The sequence below is a fragment of the Protopterus annectens genome, chromosome 2.part1 (genome assembly GCF_019279795.1).
Source record: "Protopterus annectens isolate FY-2018-M chromosome 2.part1, PAN1.0, whole genome shotgun sequence".
Classification (NCBI taxonomy): domain Eukaryota; kingdom Metazoa; phylum Chordata; order Ceratodontiformes; family Protopteridae; genus Protopterus; species Protopterus annectens.
This window is the reverse complement of record NC_056729.1, coordinates 246,912,270-246,920,481: the sequence shown is the minus strand read 5'-3', so window position 1 is coordinate 246,920,481 and position 8,212 is coordinate 246,912,270. Positions and strand designations below refer to the sequence as shown.

The 8,212-nt window shown below is 33.9% G+C and overlaps 3 non-coding genes across 3 annotated transcripts; all 3 read right to left on the bottom strand.

The window, feature by feature from the left end:
* Positions 1–3,326: 3,326 nt before the first annotated feature.
* TRNAA-UGC lies at positions 3,327–3,398 on the bottom strand. Its single transcript has one exon. It is a non-coding gene; the product is annotated as a tRNA-Ala (tRNA).
* Positions 3,399–5,547: 2,149 nt separating this feature from the next.
* On the bottom strand, positions 5,548–5,619 carry TRNAA-UGC. The gene has a single exon. It is a non-coding gene; the product is annotated as a tRNA-Ala (tRNA).
* A 2,151-nt stretch (positions 5,620–7,770) lies between these two features.
* On the bottom strand, positions 7,771–7,842 carry TRNAA-UGC. The gene has a single exon. It is a non-coding gene; the product is annotated as a tRNA-Ala (tRNA).
* Positions 7,843–8,212: the final 370 nt, after the last annotated feature.

The following is an 8,212-nucleotide window of genomic DNA, read 5'->3' as shown; positions in this document are numbered from 1 at the left end:
TATGCCACTTCGTCATTTTGCCTTTTTGTCTTTTCAAGTTCGACCAAGACGCATTAGAAAGAATGCGTCTTCGGTCATCTAATAGGAACCCGTCAATAATACAGGGCTCCCACAAGGATCCATTTTAGGGTCCCTTCTTTTTAACATATTCATAAAGGATCTAAATAAAGCTTCTCAACAAAGCACACTCATCTAGTATGCAGACAATTCACCTATCATCTCCACCTCCAACAAATTCTCCAACCTCCAAAAGATCACACAAGATGCATTCACATCCATAGAAATCTGGCTAAATGATGCTCAATTAATGCTGGACCCCCAAAAAACTAAATTGTTACTGTTTTCATCAAAACCTCCAGCTGCAAAATTCAAGATTTTTTCAGATAACAATACAGAAATTGAACAGATAAAAACTTCAAAACTTCTAGGAATTACTGTTGATGACAAACTCTCTTTTGAACAACGCATTCTCAGTACAATACAAAAGCTCACTTCAAACTTGGCAAACTAAACTGACATAAACTCTGCTTAGATAAATGAACAAAAATAAAACTTGCAATTATCCCCTCCCTCCCTCCTCTATGGAAGGCCCATTTTCACAACCCCCCCCCCATAGATCTCTTAGTAATAAATTCCAATCCTGCTACTATGAGATAGCAAAATTTGCCTCCAGCATACCCAACCACTCACACCATTGCAAAGCTACTATAAACTTGACTTGGCTTGAATTTCACCAGCATCTCTATTACACACAATTAACTCTCGCCCACAAGCTAATATTTAAACCTAATAACTGTCCTGCACCCCAGTCTATCTTAAACACATACACCCCAACTATAACCGTCTGGTCTACAAATAAGGAACTTTTAAATGTAACCAAACCCAATAAAAGAGCTGGAGAATGCTTTTATTCCTGTCACATTGCCAAACTATGGAGTGTCCTCCCTTCTTATATTACTCAACTAGGTTCCCTAATAGCCTTTAAAGCTGCACTAAAAACACATTATCTAAAAAAAATCCCACCGGCACCTGTGAAATACAGTGTAAGCCTCCTTAATTTCTACATATCTAACTATTCATATCCTACTTTAAACCTTTGTGTATTAACTTTTCCTTTTCTGTATTACCACTTTCCTACCTATAACAGTCTGAATTTATAATTATGATTCTATTCTCTGAATGGAAAATTATTTTACTTTGTATCTTTACTGCATTGACAATATCTATATACTTCAAAATTCACATTGTACCAATTCCCCTGTTCCCATGTTATGTATATATATTTTTGTATTAACTTTGTATTTCTGTGTGTATTACTATGTTAATGTATATACATTTCAGTATTAAGTTTGTATTTCTGTTATTTGAATATTGTGGAGCTTTTCTCTCAGGGCCTCCACTGAAAATGTGTTTCTGGTCCAGTGGACTTTCCTGGTCAATCAATCAATCAATCAATCAATAAATAAATTAACAAAGGTTCAGATCTGGAAGTATCCACTTCCTTTGCATGTGAGGTATTATTATTTGGTGTTTTCACAGACGCGCAGACTGTGTGTGGTGTAACATTATGAACTTCTGTCACATATTAGTTATATCAGATAACTGGAGAATGCCATGGACATTTTGAGTGAAGTGCAGTACTGCAGAAACAGAGACAGGTGTCAGTGTCTGTAACACACAAAATCCTGGACTGGAGTACGGGTAGGTGTGGGCTGGAGTCACTTTATAAGTACTGACAGTCCCACTGGGCATGCCCATACACTTAAAATGAGCACCCCTTGATCAAAATGACCTGTTATATATAGATATGTCTGTACATCCATGTAAGTAAACATATCCATCTGTCACCATCTCTCTCTCACATACATAGTATATCTATATTTATGTATTTTCATATATATATATATATATATATATATATATATATATATATATATATATATATATATATATATATAAACATACAGTTCAGTCTCTCCCCACATATCTACATAACACATATACGTACATATCATTGTTATATACATAAATATTTGTGTGGATGTCTGTATTGTACTACATACCTTAATAATGGTGAGTAAATCTGCTCTATCACATATCTATAATGTTGCTCAAAGGATCCAAAGTAAGGGCTCAACAGCATATAATGCACTTCCCTACAGACCCCTATGCCTGATGGATGTCACCACATAAACAGCAACAGGTGAGTAGGTGGTGTAATGTATAATGTTGTCTATGTATGCATGGGCAGGGTACATTGCTCCTGCCCACAGGCTTGCCCATCCAAGTGCAAACAGCCACATATGGCTATACTGGTAACTGCAGACACATAAGATCATAGGATCATCGGAACTTACTAGGTTATTGGCCCTGAGGCCCTTACAAGCTTAGCCAAGAATTCAGCCAAGAGTCCATATTTTTCAAGCTGAAAATCACCAGTTCAAAATACATACATGCTTTGGTCCTTGAAGGAGCTATAAGCTCTCATAATGTTATGATTTTGTTCTGTCTTCATCCATTTGTCTGCAAGAATGAGCTAGCACCTATAACAGTTCAGCTCATGGAGTAAGCTGTATGCCACAGAGAGCCATCCCTGGAATTTACACTAACAGTTAATCTTGTCTGAAAAACAACTGGATGAAGCATTTGGATGCCACTATAAATACATTTTTTTTCAGAATAAAAAAACATGTATTTATGTATTTTTCCAAATTGTTATGATGGTCCTTATGAAAGGTAGTAGTATTTTTTTTCAGGAATATCAAAAAAAAAAAAGATTGCAAACATCTAGCAATTATTTAATATCCTAAAGGATAATTTATTTTATATGTGAACAACAGGCCAAAGGTTTTAACAGGGAAACAGAAATAATTACATAGGTGTAAAAGACATAAAATGACTTTTGTGTGCCTTTAAGTTCCATCCTTTCAGCATGCATGATTTTCATTTTCAAATAAAAAGTCAGCAAATACTTAAACCATGATAATTTGCATCTATAGTCCTTTTCAGTTCTGCAGATGCACACAGGTCAACAGTATATTACAAATTTATATAAATTATATATATATATATATATATATATATATAATTATGAAATAGAAGCACACATATTTATGTCCTTGACACAAAATCTAGTATTTGAATTCCTAGCTAATACCATGGATGATGTCACATGATAGTAATGACATTATTGTTTTTTCAAACATGCAATGTTGTTCACATTTAGAAATTAGCATATATGCTGCATTGTTGTATGCTGTATGGACTCCATTTAGAGTCAGTATAAATCCTGAGATTAAAAGCTGTGCTGAAAATGAAAAATGCTATGGAGATGCTGGGGATTGAACCCAGGACCTCATACATGCAAAGCATGCGCTCTACCACTGAGCTACATCCCCTTATATAGAAAATTGTTTGCATGCCAGCACAATGAGTGGCATGCAACTTTTTCCTAGAAGAGAGGTGTAGTGATAAAGAAGTGTAAGAAAGTAAGGGGGGTTATCAAGACATGATATTTTGTCCAAGGATCTATACATTAAATAAGAAATCCAGAATAAATGAGAGAAAAAAATCTTACTCCCTGGATCAGAAGAGTGTGGAGACAGGTTTAACTTCTGCTGTAAAGACTTCAGTTTAAAAAGGAGATCTCCTTTCTTACTCTCATATTTCATTTAAAGTTGTACTAAAAGCCAATAAGAATCCGCTTTAAAATATTTTTGAAAATACGTTCTACCAAAAAAGAGTGTGATGTCATGGAGACGGATTTTGTTTTCTCTAGCTTTAGTCTGAATCTCCTTAGATGTTGAAATTATTTAATGAGCCAGCTATGTGACTAGAGGAAATCTTTTTCCTTCCCCAAAAGGTATGACAACTCCCCTTTACTTTTTAAAGGACTTTTTTCCTACTAACAGGTATCATAACAAGACTGAATTAAGAAAGTGAAACATTTAATTCTGCAGGTGTGCAGCTGGTCTGTATTGCTTAGAATTGACCATGTAGTCAGAAAAAGGTAGAAAAAAGTTTCCTTACTATGTCGCATGTATCAATAGATATTCTTCAGAGCCGAATATGTTGGGAATCTGTATGTTTCAAGCTATGGATCAAAAAAGAATAGAAGAGAATGAAAGACAGGAAAGTGTTACTCCCTGCGTCAGAAAAAATAGTGAGGAGACATCGTTACCTTCTGCTGTGAATTCTTCAATTTAAGATGGAGGGTTCTTTCGTACTTTCACATTTCATTTAAAGTAGTAGAAAAAGCAATAATAATACACTGAAAAATATTTTTGAAAAAAATTTCTGCCAAAAAAGATTGAAGATGAATGTTTTTCTTCTATGGCAATTGTGTAAATCTTGTTAGATGTTTAACGTATTTTAACAACCAAATCACACATGCGCAAATCTTTTACCCTTCTCTGAAAACTTCTGCAAACAACCTTTACTTTTCAAAGGTTTTTGACCCACTATCAGACATCTTAAAAAGATAGACTTAAATGAGTAGTACACTTAATTAATAGGATTTGCAGTTGCTTGCTTTTGCTAATAATTTATCATGTACTAAAAAGGAGGAAGAAAAAAACAGGTTTCCTGCTCATGTCATGTATATCGACAGAAATTCTGGAGTGCTGCATCTTTTGAGAGTCCATATTTTTCAAGCTGAAAATCACCAGTTCAAAATACATACATGCTTTGGTCCTTGAAGGAGCTATAAGCTCTCATAATGTTATGATTTTGTTCTGTCTTCATCCATTTGTCTGCAAGAATGAGCTAGCACCTATCACAGTTCAGATCATGGAGTAAGCTGCATGCCACAGAGAGGCATCCCTGGAATTTACACTAACAGTTAATCTTTTCTGAAAAACAACTGGATGAAGCATTTGGATGCCACTATAAATACATTTTTTTTTCAGAATAAAAAAACATGTATTTATGTATTTTTCCAAATTGTTATGATGGTCCTTATGAAAGGTTGTAGTATTTTTTTTTCAGGAATATCAAAAAAAAAAAGATTGCAAACATCTAGCAATTATTTAATATCCTAAAGGATAATTTATTTTATATGTGAACAACAGGCCAAAGGTTTTAACAGGGAAACAGAAATAATTACATAGGTGTAAAAGACATAAAGTGACTTTTGTGTGCCTTTAAGTTCCATCCTTTCAGCATGCATGATTTTCATTTTCAAATAAAAAGTCAGCAAATACTTAAACCATGATAATTTGCATCTATAGTCCTTTTCAGTTCTGCAGATGCACACAGGTCAACAGTATATTACAAATTTATATAAATTATATATATATATATATATAAAATTATGAAATAGAAGCACACATATTTATGTCCTTGACACAAAATCTAGTATTTGAATTCCTAGCTAATACCATGGATGATGTCACATGATAGTAATGACATTATTGTTTTTTCAAACATGCAATGTTGTTCACATTTAGAAATTAGCATATATGCTGCATTGTTGTATGCTGTATGGACTCCATTTAGAGTCAGTATAAATCCTGAGATTAAAAGCTGTGCTGAAAATGAAAAATGCTATGGAGATGCTGGGGATTGAACCCAGGACCTCATACATGCAAAGCATGCGCTCTACCACTGAGCTACATCCCCTTATATAGAAAATTGTTTGCATGCCAGCACAATGAGTGGCATGCAACTTTTTCCTAGAAGAGAGGTGTAGTGATAAAGAAGGGTAAGAAAGTAAGGGGGGGTTATCAAGACATGATATTTTGTCCAAGGATCTATACATTAAATAAGAAATCCAGAATAAATGAGAGAAAAAAATCTTACTCCCTGGATCAGAAGAGTGTGGAGACAGGTTTAACTTCTGCTGTAAAGACTTCAGTTTAAAAAGGAGATCTCCTTTCTTACTCTCATATTTCATTTAAAGTTGTACTAAAAGCCAATAAGAATCCGCTTTAAAATATTTTTGAAAATACGTTCTACCAAAAAAGAGTGTGATGTCATGGAGACGGATTTTGTTTTCTCTAGCTTTAGTCTGAATCTCCTTAGATGTTGAAATTATTTAATGAGCCAGCTATGTGACTAGAGGAAATCTTTTTCCTTCCCCAAAAGGTATGACAACTCCCCTTTACTTTTTAAAGGACTTTTTACCTACTATCAGGTATCCTAAAAAGACTGAATTAAGAAAGTGAAACATTTAATTCTGTAGGTGTGCAGCTGGTCTGTATTGCTTAGAATTGACCATGTAGTCAGAAAAAGGTAGAAAAAAGTTTCCTTACTATGTCGCATGTATCAATAGATATTCTTCAGAGCCGAATATGTTGGGAATCTGTATGTTTCAAGCTATGGAGCAAAAAAGAATAGAAGAGAATGAAAGACAGGAAAGTGTTACTCCCTGCATCAGAACAAATAGTGAGGAGACATCGTTACCTTCTGCTGTGAATTCTTCAATTTAAGATGGAGGGTTCTTTCGTACTTTCACATTTCATTTAAAGTAGTAGAAAAAGCAATAATAATACACTGAAAAATATTTTTGAAAAAAATTTCTGCCAAAAAAGATTGAAGATGAATGTTTTTCTTCTATGGCAATTGTGTAAATCTTGTTAGATGTTTAACGTATTTTAACAACCAAATCACACATGCGCAAATCTTTTACCCTTCTCTGAAAACTTCTGCAAACAACCTTTACTTTTCAAAGGTTTTTGACCCACTATCAGACATCTTAAAAAGATAGACTTAAATGAGTAGTACACTTAATTAATAGGATTTGCAGTTGCTTGCTTTTGCTAATAATTTATCGTGTACTAAAAAGGAGGAAGAAAAACCAGGTTTCCTGCTCATGTCATGTATATCGACAGAAATTCTGGAGGGCTGCATCTTTTGAGAGTCCATATTTTTCAAGCTGAAAATCACCAGTTCAAAATACATACATGCTTTGGTCCTTGAAGGAGCTATAAGCTCTCATAATGTTATGATTTTGTTCTGTCTTCATCCATTTGTCTGCAAGAATGAGCTAGCACCTATAACAGTTCAGATCATGGAGTAAGCTGTATGCCACAGAGAGCCATCCCTGGAATTTACACTAACAGTTAATCTTTTCTGAAAAACAACTGGATGAAGCATTTGGATGCCACTATAAATACATTTTTTTCAGAATAAAAAAAACATGTATTTATGTGTTTTTCCAAATTGTTATGATGGTCCTTATGAAAGGTAGTAGTATTTTTTTTCAGGATTTCAAAAAAAGGTTGCAGACATCTAGCAATTATTTAATATCCTAAAGGATAATTTATTTTATATGTGAACAACAGGCCAAAGGTTTTAACAGGGAAATAGAAATAATTACATAGATGTAAAAGACATAACATGACTTTTGTGTGCCTTTAAGTTCCATCCTTTCAGCATGCATGATTTTCATTTTAAGATAAAAAGTCAGCAAATACTTAAACCATGATAATTTGCATCTATAGTCCTTTTCAGTCCTGCAGATGCACACAGGTCAACAGTATATTACAAATTTATATAAATGTATATATATATATATATATATATATATAAAATTATGAAATAGAAGCACACATATTTATGTTCTTGACACAAAATCTAGTATTTGAATTCCTAGCTAATACCATGGATGATGTCACATGATAGTAATGACATTATTGTTTTTTCAAACATGCAATGTTGTTCACATTTAGAAATTAGCATATATGCTGCATTGTTGTATGCTGTATGGACTCCATTTAGAGTCAGTATAAATCCTGAGATTAAAAGCTGTGCTGAAAATGAAAAATGCTATGGAGATGCTGGGGATTGAACCCAGGACCTCATACATGCAAAGCATGCGCTCTACCACTGAGCTACATCCCCTTATATAGAAAATTGTTTGCATGCCAGCACAATGAGTGGCATGCAACTTTTCCTAGAAGAGAGGTGTAGTGATAAAAAAGTGTATGAAAGTAAGGGGGTTATCAAGACATGATATTTTGTCCAAGGATCTATACATTAAATAAGAAATCCAGAATAAATGAGAGAAAAAAATCTTACTCCCTGGATCAGAAGAGTGTGGAGACAGGTTTAACTTCTGCTGTAAAGACTTCAGTTTAAAAAGGAGATCTCCTTTCTTACTCTCATATTTCATTTAAAGTTGTACTAAAAGCCAATAAGAATCCGCTTTAAAATATTTTTGAAAATACGTTCTACCAAAAAAGAGTGTGATGTCATGGAGACGGATTTTGTT